Consider the following 14,773-nt stretch of genomic DNA (forward strand, 5'->3'; position numbering starts at 1 on the left):
GAGGTTCGGGGTGGGGGCAAGGGAGGAATCCAAGCTGGGGCACCAGGGTGGGTGTGACACCCTTAACAAAACAGGGGGAGATGTTTGGGGGAAACAGGTACTTTGGGAAAGACCACACAGAGATCTCTCTCACAGTGGGTGGAAAGAGACTGCGGTGATCAGCATTCGAGGGTGGTATGGGTGGGGCCCCACATGGAGGGAAGGTGGCAGGGCCCCAGAAGCCTGGGAGGCAGCGTGGATGCAAGAAGGAGGCCAGAAGAAGTCAGGCCCTGGAGAACAAGCTGGGGGGCTTCCAGAATGTCGGAGCAGCTTCCAGTGTGAGAAAGGAGCCAGGTAAAGTCAGGATTGGAGAGTGTATCCTGGATCTGGCAGGTGGAAACCTAACTGTAAGAGAATGGCTTCAGAAAAGGGGTGCATGGCAAAGCCAGGCTACAAGGGTGGTTGGGTCTGGAGGGAAAGATGGGAGAGTTCCCTAGTGAAGGAGGAGGCCAGAGAAGGCAGTAACTTAAGGTCTTTGGGATCCAAAGGTGCTTTTTCTAATTTTAAATTAAGCATTCTAGAAACCTGAGTATGTTGCTATGCTGAAGGAAGGTGCCAACAGTGAGATGAGCTAGGCAAGAGGGCTCCACCAGATGCCTGGATGTGGACAAGAGCAAACCTCAGAAGTGATCATGTTGATCACAAGAATGACAGGGGACAGTGTTTGGGAGGGTGCTTTTTGAGATGTAGGGTGCGGTACAAACATGCGGTACTACCTTCTCTGATCCACAAAAGGAGGATCTGACCACAGGTTGAGGCTGGTCATAGGCTACTCTGTGCCACTGCTGCCCTGGGATGTGTGTAGTCCCCAGACAAGCTCAATGCCTAGAGTCCTAGATGGAAATGAGGTGTTCCCAGGAATGTCTCCTGGGACCAGCTCCTGCTCTACCTGGGGAGTCCTTGACTGTCAACCCACAGCAGCTCTCCCTGGAGCTTCATTCCCCAGAGTGTATTGCCATAATTCTAACCTGTCATGATCAATCCCGTGCAAGTGTTCCCTGTCCCTTGTTTCTTCTAGTCTGGGCCGCTGCAGCTTCTTTTCTCAAAACCCCACCAGGGAGCTAGCAGGACAAGAGGGGCATTTGTTCCCTGATTCCCTGATAGGCAGAAACTGAGCCAGCGGGGGTGGGGGGGGGGTTGAGCTTCATATATGGGTTGGGGTCCTGAACTGGCCCAGGGGGCTGAGCATGGTCCTCAAAGGCAGCCTCAAGGCATCAGCCCAACAACCTGAGATGACAGCCTGTTGCCCAACTCTGCCACTATCTCTGCACCATCAGCCTTCAGTGCCTGGGACATTATGCAGAGTACTGATGGTCATAAAGCGGTCAAATGAATTGTACCCGGGCTTTACATGGGCAGGTCCCTCTAACCCACAGTGACCACTCAACCCCTCCTTCCCTGTGTCCCTCCCAAAGCTAAGAACACTCCACCCTTCTCTTGTGGTCTCAGAGGCCCCTATCCCAACCCATTCGCCCCCTAAAGCTTTCAGCAGCCCCTCTTGCCAGCACCCTTACTGGAGGGTCCTCGCTGGCCTTTCCCCCCCTGCACTCCCTCCCACACACAGCTGCCAGGGGCCTCTTTCTAAAGGGCAAAGCTGATCTTGTCCCTGCTTTGCCCAGATTCTTCCATGAGCAGCACCAAGAACAGTCGACAGGAGTTCTGGAGGCATCAGTTCAAGTGCAAATCCCGGCTGAACTGATTAGGGGTGGATGCATGCAGGTTACTTTACCTCGGGTTCTCACACCTACCTTACAGGGATTTTAAGAAGTAAATGTATTGTGGGTAAAAGGCCTGGCATTCCTCTCAGTCCCCAGAACAAGAGCAGAGCTTGCAGCGGGCCTCCAAGGCATCTCCCGCTGCCCATCCTGTTTCCCCTGACCTGAGCTCCTCTCCGCTCCACACAAAATCTCTTCCCAGCTTTCTATGCCCACCTTGCATCCTTCAAGGACCAATCCAAATGCTGCCTCCCAGGAGAGCATCCCCAATCGCCCCTGGGGAGCAGGGGCCTGGGAGCACTTGGCTCAGGCTACTCCAGGGAGATTTCACTCTGAGGCTTCCCCAGGGGCTGGCCTGGGGGTGCCCTGGGGGCACAGATGGCAGAGTCCTGGGGGGTCTCTGGGCCCAGACCTTGAGGAGATGCAGAGAGAATGCTATGGGAATGCTCGTTATGAGCAATGCGAAGAGGCAATGAATGTGGACAGGAAAATCAGGAAGGGCTTCTGGGAAGAAGGGCTGAGGGAGAAAGGGAACTGAGGGCACTATAGGGCTTTTGGGGTGCAGAGGTCTTCAGAACTTCTTGGTTGGGATGTGTGAGAAGAGATCCACCTTCTCTTGGTGTCAACGGGGGAAGGGAGCCATCTCCTAGATCCTGGCTCTGGTGAAGCTGGTGTTTAAGGACTGAGGGGGCTGACAGCGCCCCCCCTACCCCAGCACACACACGCGCGCACACACGAGCTTTCGCGCAGGGGAGTGGGGGTGTTCGCCATTCACCAGCAGTCCACGGCCCGCAGCGCCAACAGATAGGGACCCTGGCCACAAGCTGTCCTACGGAGGTGCCCAAGGGTCTCTGTGGTGCAGGAAATACCTCTCGCATCTTCCCTAGCTCCCTACCAGCGCGTGTGGCCCCGGGGGGCGGGGCGCAGAGGGAAGAGGTGACATAATCCGGGCCGCACCCCCTCCGGCCGCCACCTCCCCCCAGGCCTGGTGAAGCATCCATGACATCATCGGCCTTATCTCCACTCCCCTCCCCCGCCCTGGGACCCCAGCAGCGGGACGCACCCCCTCCCCAGCTCCGGGTCCGGCAGGAAGAGCATCGCAGTGCAGTGAGCACGGCGACAGGTCGGAGCCGGGAGGGGTGCCGCGGTGGGCCGGCCTCACTTACTCGCTGCCTCAGGGTCCAGCGCGGGGTCCTCAGAGCGGGCACCACCAGCCCGGCTATCTGGCGCAGCCCGAAGCCCGCCCGGCGGGGCGCGCGGCGCGGGCCCGGCTCGGCTCCGCGCCCCTCCCGCTCCCCGCCCGGGCCCCGCCCACCCGCGGCTGCGGCAAACGCGGGCCCGCCCTCCGGCCACGCCCCCCAGGGCCGCCAATCCCCAGGCTGGGGCGGGGCGCAGCGCCTTAACCCTTTTGCAGCTGCGTCGGGGTTCGCGAGTGGGACCCCTCTATCTCACCCTCTCCAGGGCTGCGTAAGTCGGTCCGAGGCCCTCTGCTCGTTGCCTGTTACCCACCCCAAACCCCTTGGGTTCAGCCCCCAGGCTCTGATCTCTAATAAATCCAGTGGGACCGCGCCCTCCACCACTTCTTTGGCAATTGGGAGGAGCCTCTCCGGTTTGGGGAAGGGGCTCTCGATGTGGACCCCTAGCCCCATTCCTCTCCTGCTCCTGCTCTTCCGGACGCGGCCTCCCAGCGGATGCCGTGAGACTGCAAGTCTGCAAGGTGGGGGCGGGGCGAGCCCTCCCGGGGGGATCCGACACCGCGGAGGGAAGACCCGCTTGAACGCGGAGACCGCAGGCCGGCGTGTAAGGGGCTTCGAAGGGCCGTGACTCTGTCCGGCAGCAAACGGAGCCTATTTGAAACTTGCTGCTGCGGAGGCTCACTGTCCGTGGGGTAGAAGAAGGGCAGCGAGGAAAAAGATACACATTACAGTCCAGCAAGGTGTGAGTGCTTTCACCCAGTGCCCCACACCTGGCATGAGACCTGGCCCCGACCCCCACGCTGCATCCGGAGGCCAGTGGGGGTGAGATGAGGACTTCGTCCCTACCCGGAGTATCAGTTTCGCACGCGCCTGCTACGTTCTGTACCGGGAGCGATCATTCAGCCCCGGCTGGCCCGGGAGGGCTGCCGGGAGGAAGCCGGCCGGGACTGGAGGTCTTAGCTTCGAATTCGACGAATATGGCGGGGAAGCAAACCAAGCGTAGGGTTCAGCATTAGTGAAAGCCTGGAGGCACAAACGGTCTGTCCTAAAAACTGCAGCGCCTCCACTCTAGCTGGGATTTAACCCATGGTATAATCGTTGTTATTTGGTCATTGCTGATTTGTTTGGTTATCAGTCATCCCATTTTATAGTACATATTTCTTGCTATTGCCTGTTTTCTGGATTTTTCCATATTTGCTTTTGTTTTCTATAGTGGTCTGCAAGATAGAAAGCCTGTGTTTAATTCTCCTGGTGGTTGCCTTTGAGTTTATCAAGTAAAAATACAGTTTTTTCACAAACCATTAAAGTCAATGACAAATCATTCCTTTTTATATTCCTCTTTATGTAATGACAAATTTAATGTGCTTTTCCATCTCGAGGCCTTCTGCCCTCATACCTACTTATATCTGTCCGTTTAATCCAGGATGATAGACCCAGTTTTGTTTACACTTTTTTTTTAAGCCACAAAATCCTGTTTTTCAATCATTGTCTTTGGCTTTTGCCAACTCTTTAATTGGTATCAATGTCACTGCCAGTTTTTTATGCTCTAATTTTTCTATTCCTCAGTCAGACCCATCTCTCATTTTATTGGTGATTTCAGGGAAGACTCCTGAATGTATTTTCCCTATGCCTTTTCCCTAGGTAAAATGCCTTTCTACTGTCTTTACACACTAATATATCTTATGGCTTGACTGTTTATAGAATTCTTGCATCTCCAAGACTCTCTTATCCTTATCCCATTGTCTTTTGGGTCTTAAAATGGTAGCAAGTACACCCAAAACTAACATAATGTTAATATGTCAATTTTATCTCCAAACAAGGTAGCAAAGCTGGTCTGTTCTGTGTTAAGTGAGCAATTTGCCCAGTGCTTCTTAGGATTTTTCTTTATCCTTAAAAGTTAAATATTTACCAGCAGAAGTCTATTAATTTTCCAGAAAAGAAGTGGTCTTTTCATCTTAGAAAAGTTTTCTTCTAATATGTTCCTGTCCAGTCTATGAACAGGGTTGCTTTGGGCTTTTTTTTTTTTTCTCTCCTAAAATTATCACATTAGATTACCACTGTCAATTAAATTTCTCCGTCCTTTTTCTCTGCATCCTGAGAGAGTATCTCGTGTTTTTCTTCACAAGCAAGGAGCCCACTGAACAGGGAGCCAGACAGGGGGCTCAATCCCAGGATCCCAGGATCATGACCCAAACTGCCCAAGGCAGACACTCAACTGACTGAGCCATGCAGGTGCCCCTAATTCTGCTTGTTATATCTTCCTTTGATCTTACCCAGTTTCCACCCCACCTCTGTCTTGATCCCAGTTAATCTCTTTTTAGTTTTCTGTTCCTATTTTATAGAGAATGTGGTTTTGCATTTTAAGAAGAACAACAGGAAAATAAGGGAGTATCCTAGCTGATTCTGTTCTAATGTATATGAAAGTCTTGATAAAGTGGACCATTTTCTGGGAAATACAATTACAAAAATAAGAAGGATGTTGAAAACATTATCTAAGAAATATGTCCAAAAAGGGCTCTGGGCTCAGATGGTTTAATGGAAGGATTGTCTCAAACTTTCAGTGAACAGATAATCCTTACCCTGTAAATCTGTATTACAGCCCAGAAAAGTTAGAAACCTATTTCATTTTATGAAACTATAATTCTCCTTATACCAATTCCTAATAAAGATAGCATAAAAGGGAAAACAACAAACCAATTATACTTATCAATTCTGGGGGGAAAATTGCTAAAGATGACTCAAGGAAATAAAATTAAGTACGACTGTATATGAAATTAGTCCATGAGTTTGTTAAATGAGAAAAAGAAAAACCCAAACAGTTATCATAATATATGCCAAAAAGTCACTCAAAAATCAGTGCCCAAAAAGAACCCTCCTGATTAACCAGAAACAGTTGAAGTTAAGATTCTCTATTTTGTGTCTTGACATCTGGTAAAATCAGGAGTGCCTCAAATAGCTGAACTGAACGTTGCCCTTGCCAAATAATCCTCCTTATCAAATCAACCAGGTGCCGTTTCTGCTTATCTCTGAGAGCAGGTCTCAGTTCTTTGCCAGCCTGTGGAATCATGCAAACAAACCAATCACATTCCCTGCAGGAACAACAGGCACACCTCAAGCCTCTTACTGCTACAGAGCTTGTCTGTCCTCTGGTTGTTCACTGCATTTGTGAGTGCGACACCTGGATATCCCCATGTGGCTTGTGGGGTCCTCCTCCTTCCCTGAGCCATGAGGATAAGGGACTGACAAACCGCTGTCGGTCCCACCTGTCCAGTGTCAGGGGCTGTGTCTGGCCATCCCCATAACCCTAGGGTGGGAACTCCTCCCTCACCAATGGTAAAGAGGAGGCGATTAAAACAAGAGTCTATTATTACAATAAAGCTGGGAAGGGGAGAGTGTATCAGACTGACAAAACTTAAAAACTGATGATACTGCATGCTGGTGAAGCTGTAAGGAAACAGGAACTCACGGTGTTTTTGAGAGTATAAATTGGTACAACCTTTTGGGAGGACAGTTGGGTCATAGATATATAAAAATGTGCAAAGTGCATATCCTCAGACTTAGCAATTCCATTCTGGGAAGAAATGCTGTCACAAATAATATGACAGATGTGCAAAGAGAAGTCACTGACGTACTGACTGTAACAGAAACATTTAAACATAAATACTACTAATGGAAGAATGAGTAAATGAATCACAATGCATCCAGTGCAATGTAACAATCGTGATGTAAAAGAACGGCATAGGTGTCTATTTGTTGACATAGATGACTATAGTAAGTGAAAATAAAGCAAGGAGCAGAATTATATGTATGCATGCTCTAACTCTTCTATTATTTTATTTATTTATTTATTAAATATTTCTTTATTTCCGGGAGCCTGGGTGGCTCAGTAGGTTAAGCGTCTGACTCTTGATTTCAGCTCAGGTCATGATCTCAGGATGGTGAGATCAAGCCCAGAGCTGGGCTCAGCAATCAGAAAGGAGTCAGCTTGCCCTTCCCCCTCTGCTCCTCCTCTCCCCCGCCCCCACTCGCTCTGTCTCTGTATCTCACAAATAAATACAATCTTTAAAAATATATTTATTTATTTAAGTAATCTCTATGCCCAATGTGGGGCTCAACCTCACAACTCCAAGATCAAGACTCGCATATTCTTCCAACTGAGCCAGCCAGGCTCCCCATCTTATTTTAGTAAGAATGTATATGTACCTGCATAGAAAAGTGGAAAAAAATGCACATCCAACTATTAGTAGTGGCTACTTTTGAGATGGTGGGATTACAGGAAGGAGGGCAGAAGAGAAGATTCTAGGCACTTCTGTAATGTTTGCATTTTTTTTTTTTTTACAACAAGCATGCATTACTTTTATAAAAAAATTTTTTTTGAAAAGATAATGCAGTTTGCTTGGAAAAGTAAACAGGTAAAGAAGCTCTGAAAATTTAGAAATAGCAGGCTATTAATATATTAAATATCTGCTCAAAAACCCCTGCTCCAATGGGGGTTTGCATTCTAGTGGGAAGAGACAGTAAGTAATATATAGTAGATTAGAAAGTACCAACTACTAAGGAGAAGTTGAGATTGCTGGGGGAATCCCAATTCGGAATAAGATGGAAGGCCTCCCTGCAGAAGTGGCATTCAAATTAAAGACTTGGAAGTGAGGGAGCAAGCCAAGTGTAAATCTGGAGGTTAGTAGGATGCAGTCATTTTGTGTATAATAAAATGAGCTCTTTTTTCAGTATTTTGTTTTTATGCACCAACTAAAGCTTTCAAATAGAAAAAGCTACTGAAACCTGATCATAATTAGTTTTTAGTAAGATCAATAACTACGTGAAGAATTAAGTGTTCAAGTTTATCCTTTTGAATGGCACTTGCCCTATACTATAGTTCTACCCAATCTATAAAGAGATCATTCTAAATCATAGGAAAAGATGAAATGCTCCCTAATTCATTTTATAAAGGTAGAATAATCTTTTTTTAAGATTTATTTATTTATTTGACAGAGAGATAGAACACAAGTAGGCAGAGAGGCAGGTAGAGGGGTAAGGGGAAGTAGGCTGTCGGCTGAGCAAAGAGCCCGATGTGGGGCTCAATCCCAGGACTCTGAGCCGAAGGCAGACGCTCAAACAACTGAGCCACCCAGGCGATCCAAAGGTAGAATAATCTTAATACCAAAATATGAAAAATAATATAAAAGAAGAAAAACTGTGATTGATTAATCATCTGTCTTCCCAACTAACTTGTAGCATCTATACAGACAGGATACTTTAAAATTTCATATCTTGGGGCGCCTGGGTAGCTCAGTCTGATTCTTGATTTCGGCTCAGGCCATGATCTCGGGGTTGTGGGATGGAGCCCCAAGTCTGGCTCCACACTCAGCAGGGAGTCTACTGAGATTCTCTCCCTCTCCCTCTTCCCCCATTCCTCCACATGCTCTCACTCTCAAATAAATAAAATCTATTTTAAAGATTTATTTATAATCTTTTTTAAAGATTATTTTTAAAAAATCTTTTTAAAAAGATTTTATTTATTTATTTGAGAGAGAGAGAGAGAGCAAGAAAGAGAGCACAAGCAGGGGGAGTGGCAGGGAGAGGGAGAAGCAGACTCCCTGCTGAGCAGGGAACCCATGGCAGGGCTGGAGCCCACAGTGGGGCTCGATCCCAGGACCCCGAGACCATGACCTGAGCCAAAGGCAGACGCTTAACCAACTGAGCCACCGAGGCACCCCTCAAATAAACAAAAAAATCTTTTAAAAAAATTCCATATCCCCATCTTAATACTCTGGTAAATAGGGGCGCCTGGGTGGCTCAGGGGGTTAAAGCCCTGCCTTCGGCTCGGGTCCTGATCTCAGGGTCCTGGGATCGAGCCCCACATCAGGCTCTCTGCTGGGCGGGAAGCCTGCTTCCCCCTTTCTCTCTCTCTGCCTGCCTCTCTGCCTACTTGTGATCTCTGTCAAATAAATAAATAAAATCTTTTAAAAAAATACTCTGGTAAATAGAATTAATGAACCCCCAAAGATATCCAAGTCCTAATCCCCTGAACCTGTAAACATATTAGGTTACATGGCAAAGAATTAAGCTTGTAGACAGAATTAAGGTTTCTAATCAGCTAACCTTAAAATAGGGAGATTAGGGGTGATCAGTCAGTACAGCATGCAATCTTGATCTCCAGTTGTAAATTTGAGCCCCATGGTGGGTGTAGAAATTACTTAAAAATAAAAATCTTTATTAAAAAAGAGATTAGCCTGGATTATCCAGGGGGCCCAGTGTAGTCATAAGGATCCTTACAAGTGGATGAGGAAGGCAGAAGTCGGGGCGGGGGGCATATGACTAAGGAAGAATGGTTAGTGATGCAGGGTAGCTGGCTTTACATATGGAGGAAAAGGACCACAAGTCAAGGGATGTGGCTTGAAGATGGAGTAGAGCCTCCAGAAAGAAACAACTCTATGTTGGTGTCAGCCCGGTAAGACTCATATCGGACTTGTACAGAACTAAAGATAGGAAATTGTGTTGTTCTATGACGCTAAGTTTGTGGTAATTTGTTACAGCAGTACTAGAAACCTAATGCAAATGGGTAACAGACACTCGACATTCATTTTGTTGAATGATGAATGAAACTGCAAAAACCCTTGGGTCTACAGACAATTGGGTAAAAGGGAAATCATTCACAGAATACAAATGGCCAACCAGCCATGGAAAACATCTCTAGGCCTGCTGATATTGAAGAGATGCAAATGAAAACCTACCATTTAACAGACAACCAGACCCTTTGGGGTCCTACCCACCAAGTTACCCAGAAGAGAATGTGGGGCTTGTCTGGGATGACTGGGCAGTGACCTCCAAATGCCAAATGGGGGGCAGCAGGGGGCAGACAAGGCACTTTAATCCATGCTTAAGTTTGGATGTTTGTCCTAAAGCTTTTTACAGCTGTGCTTGCTTTATGAGGAAATAAAAACCTCTAGAATTGGGCCAAAAATTCCTGGGCATGACTAGTAAAGGCCTTAGGGGTTATCCAGACCCATATAAAACTATAACTGAAACATTTATGATCCAAGTATGCTGGAGTCTTTTACATGGGGTTTTATAAGCTGATGAGCTGATGCTTACACGTACCCCCACAGGACCCTTGAGAAACAAAGGTTAAAGGGAAAAATATTAAAAACTTACTAGACTGTATACTCCTTTTAAACACTCTTCTTTACTAACTGCATATTTTCCCAACAGAAGGTAGTTTTTGCTTTTACGTTCTCGAGAGTCCCTAACATTTTTTTGTTTTTACGTAACTAATGCTTTGTTTATATAAAACGAATGATAAAACTTATCTGTATCTATACGGTGTAAACCCCATTGCAAGATATTTAGAAACAAAGCATAAACAAATACAAGCCACCATCCTACCACCCACCTCTTACGTGAGTTTTATAAACTCACATCTATTTGTGAAGCGTGTTGTTCTTCTTAAAGTCCTAAGCAGAATAATGATTATTGCATCACGGAATTATGGTTATACCCAAATCTTTAATCAGTCTTACAGAAACATTCAGACTCCAAAAATGTTGCCGGATTTAATTTTTGTAAAAGCCGGGATAAATCTGTCTAGCAGAAAGCCTTCTTTGTTAACTTTTTACATTGCAGATGATATCACTGCAAACTAAATGAGAAGGCTAGGTGAGATTTTTATCACCTGCCTTTGGGCCCTAAACTTCCCATGTGTCCTTATCATTTGTTAACTTCTCTCTTGAGTTACCATAGTTTAGTGGTGATGGATTATATGCTCAATAACTTCTCATCTATTCATATTTGTTATAACGGTCTATTTTGATATGAGGCAATAGGCACAAACTACAGGGTATATAAAGACAGCTGCCAAAGTAGACATCAAGCCTGTGTCCACCCAGCTGTGCTGTTCTATAAACCGTAGGGTTTAGCTCAACTCCAAAGTGGCCAGACTAACCTCGTTGATGAGAAACAAAGAGAAATCAAGTAACTTAAGTATTAAATTTCAGGGACTCGGTGACAATACAGTTGGAGCATTACTAGTTTTAGTTCGTGTATTATTATTACTATAAGGGATGTGTTTTTATACCATTATGTTAGCAATTAAGTCAAGGAAGTTAAAATGACTAAAACCAGCCAGTAAATCTAACCTGTTATACGTAAAAGAGCGTATTTAAACAAGTTTAATGTTACAGTATTGATATCTGTTAGGTTCTAAGGTTGCCTTATGCATTTTGCTCTAGAGAGTAATCAGATAATGTATAATAAGCCAAAAATTATGTATGGTGTCAGGATAAACAAAGTAAAACTATTTTTCAGTGTTACTACTGTAGTCTAAGTTGTTTTTGGTACAACCCTGTGTCATATATTATACATGTTATATACGATACACAGCTCTGCATCCAGATACTGATCCTGTCCTGTCCTCAATGTAAAAGGAACAGGCTCCTTAGAATGCTGTTTTTTCAGACTGTAGGCTGAGTTCTGTTAGTGGGTAATGAAATCAATGTAGTCACCATCAGCTCTGGTACAGATCAGAGAAGCAAATATCAACATGCATTAACCACACTAAGCAAAACGCTAGGACACCTTAGCTTCAGTGATCTCTATGCATGGGCATACAAACATGGACTAAGTCCATGTTTGTAAGTCCAAATAAAAAATGGATTTTTTGAAAGATTTTATTTATTTATTTATTTATTTGACAGAGAGAGAGAGAGACACACACACACACAGCGAGAGAGGGAACACAAGCAGGCGGAGAGGGAGAGGGAGAACAGGCTTCCCACGGAGCAGGGAGCCCCATGGGGGGCTTGATCCCAGGACCCAGGGATCATGACCTGAGCCGAAGGCAGATGCTTACCAAAGAGCCACCCAGGCACCCCCAAAATTGATTTCTTAATAAGAGATAATGTCAAGTAAGTTTGGAAAACACAGCCTTAGTGGATAGTCTCCACTGGGGCTGGGGCTTGGGACAGGTGATGTCTGGGGCCAGCACTTGTGAAAGCTTGAGGTGGTACCCTCTGATGACAGTACAATGGGGGTGCAGAAGGAGGGGCTGATGGAGTAATGATGATTTGTGGGATATGAAGATTGCAAAGAAGGATTAAGAAATGAGTTCCTGGGGCGCCTGGGTGGCTCAGTGAGTTAAAGCCTCTGCCTTCAGCTCAGGTCATGGTCCCAGAGTCCTGGGATCGAGCCCCATACCGGGATCTCTGCTCAGCAGGGGGCCTGCTTCCTCCTCTCTCTCTCTCTGCTTAATTGTGATCTCTGTCAAATAAATTAAAAAAAAAAAAAGAAAGAAAGAAATGAGTTCCTCCAGGCGCCTGGGTGGCTCAGGCCGTTAAGGGTCTGCCTTCGGCTCTGAGCATGATCCCAGGTTGCCAGATTGAGCACTCCATCGGGATCCCTGCTCCACCGGGAGCCTGCCTCTCCTCCCGCCCCTCCCCCTGCTTGTGCGTACTCTATCTCTAAAGAATAAAATCTTAAAAAAATAATGAGTTACTCATTCAGAACACTACTTAACCCCCCCCCCACTTCACTGAATATCACCCATATTTCTGGGCTCAGCAACCCCTGTCCTTTCCAACCAGGTCCCAACCTCCCGTTCCACCTACTCTCTCCTTTGCCCCAGGCTTTCTTGTTCCTCTAGCCAACACTCCACATCCCCTCAGTGAATCACAAGCCTTTACATTCTCGCACCTATCCTCCCCTCAGTCCAGAAGGCCTTTTGCAGATCCGTGTTTGGCCACACACCTGCTGGCCCTATCAGATTAGCACCACTGCCCTGGGTGGATTGGGTCTTGTTTTGGCCACTGCAATTCCCTGGGGTGCGTATTATCCTGCCTTGCACTCAGTAGGCTCTCCGTAGATTATAAATTGTTAGTTTTGCTTTTTTAAGCACACTTTGAACGTGTTAAATAACTTGTGTTACAAAAATCCAACGTGCATCCCACACTGGTGCCACTGTGTAGCCTGGGGGGGTCACTCAATTGCCAGATGAATGGGGAGACTACTGGGGGCCTCAGAGGGCACAGCTTTTTTAGCCCCTTTTCTGAAGCTTACCTTGAGCCAAGATCATGAGATCATCTAGGGCTCATTGTGTTTATTTGCTTTAAAATGATTTATTTAATTTTTAAAATATTTAATTTATTTCAGAGAGAGAGAGAGATCACAAGCAAGGTAGAAGGAGAGGGAGAAGCAGACTCCCAGCTGAGCAGGGAGCGGTACATAAGGCTCGATCCCAGGACCTGGGGATCATGACCTGAGCTGAAGGCAGACGCTCAACCAACTGAACCACCCAGGTGCCCGTTTTATTTATTTTAGAGAGAGCGCACGCACGCATGAGTGGGAGGGCCAGGAGAGGGAGAAAGAATACTAAGCAGACCCCGCACCGAGCACAGAGGAGCCCAACACAAGGCGAGATCCCATAACCCCGAGCTCACGACCTGAGCTGAAATTAAGGTCAGACACTCAATCGACTGCACCACCCAGGTGCCCCTATTTATTTAAAAAAAAGTTTTATTTTTAAGCCCTTCATATTATCTTCTCCATGAGGGGGAATGAAGAAAAAGACTACCCATTTTGTAGAAAGTGGAGATGCTGGCAACAGGGAAGACTCCATCAATAGGCTTATTAGAAGGATGAACTAAAGTATCTACTGTGATTATTTTTGTAATTTTGTCAATTATTAAATGACTACTTTCAAATTGAAAAAAACTTTTTATTTTCAAGTAATTTCTATACCCAACATGGAGCTTGAAGTCACAACCCTGAGATCAAGAGCCACAAGCTTCACCAACTGAGCCAGCCAGGGCCCCTTGTGTTTGTTTGTTTGTTTATTTATTTTTAAAGATTTTATTTGAGATAGAGATAGAGCAAGAGCACAAGCTGGGGGTGAGGGGACAGAGGGAGAGGGAGAAGCAGGCTTCCCGCTGAGCAGGGAGCCTGATGCAGGGCTGGATCCCAGGACCATGAGATCATGACCTAAGTCAAAGGCAGATGTTTAACTGACTGAGCCACCCAGGCACCCCCTCCATGTTTAATTTTAAACTTTTTGTTATGAGAAACGTTCAGTATAAAAACATAGGAGTGGGGTACCAGGGTAGCTTAGTCGGTGAGGTACCAACTAAGGGAAAAAGGAGCCACACAACTAAAGGCCTCAGGGTCACAGTCAAGGTCAAGTCCAGGGTCCCTGCTTCATTTTTCACATATATGTTCTTAGCCCCCTGGGGCTCCAGAAGAAGTAAAAACTGTGCCCTCAGGAAGAAAAAGAAACAAAATCAGAGCTAGTGAATAAGTAAATGTAAATCCATGGTACTGAGATGTTTATGATCAGTTTCAGTACTACACACACAGATCAGTAATGTCATTGCTCTACTACTACTAGATATGTCTGGTCTACTGTTTGAGATGTTAAAGCATTTAAAGTATACATTAAAGTATATATTAAATTTGGGAACTTGAAATGCAGAGAAGTATTGAAGTAATAACTGTTTAAATGCTTGAAAAATTATAAGTGGCTAAACCTGAGAGTTTTCATTTATTGTAAAAGAGGTTCTACATACTTAGAAAAATGTTAATCACCATTTCAAGAATAGCTCGTCTGATAAATTTCTTAGATTAGTGGGTTGATCGCTAGAAAATTCAAAGGGTCATAGGTTTTCTCCGCCACTCTAAGCCCTTGGGACATAAGGGGTTGTAGAAGGCTTCCAGGACGCAAGAAAGAGACATGCCTCTTCCTCCCTCCAGGCCTGTGGATGGAGGGTGCAATGTCCCGATGGAATGTGGAGCTGGGGCTGCTACAGTCCTCCTGCTGCCTGGATGGCCTTGGCCAAG

Source organism: Martes martes (genome assembly GCF_963455335.1).
Source record: "Martes martes genome assembly, chromosome: 9".
In the NCBI taxonomy this organism is placed as follows: domain Eukaryota; kingdom Metazoa; phylum Chordata; class Mammalia; order Carnivora; family Mustelidae; genus Martes; species Martes martes.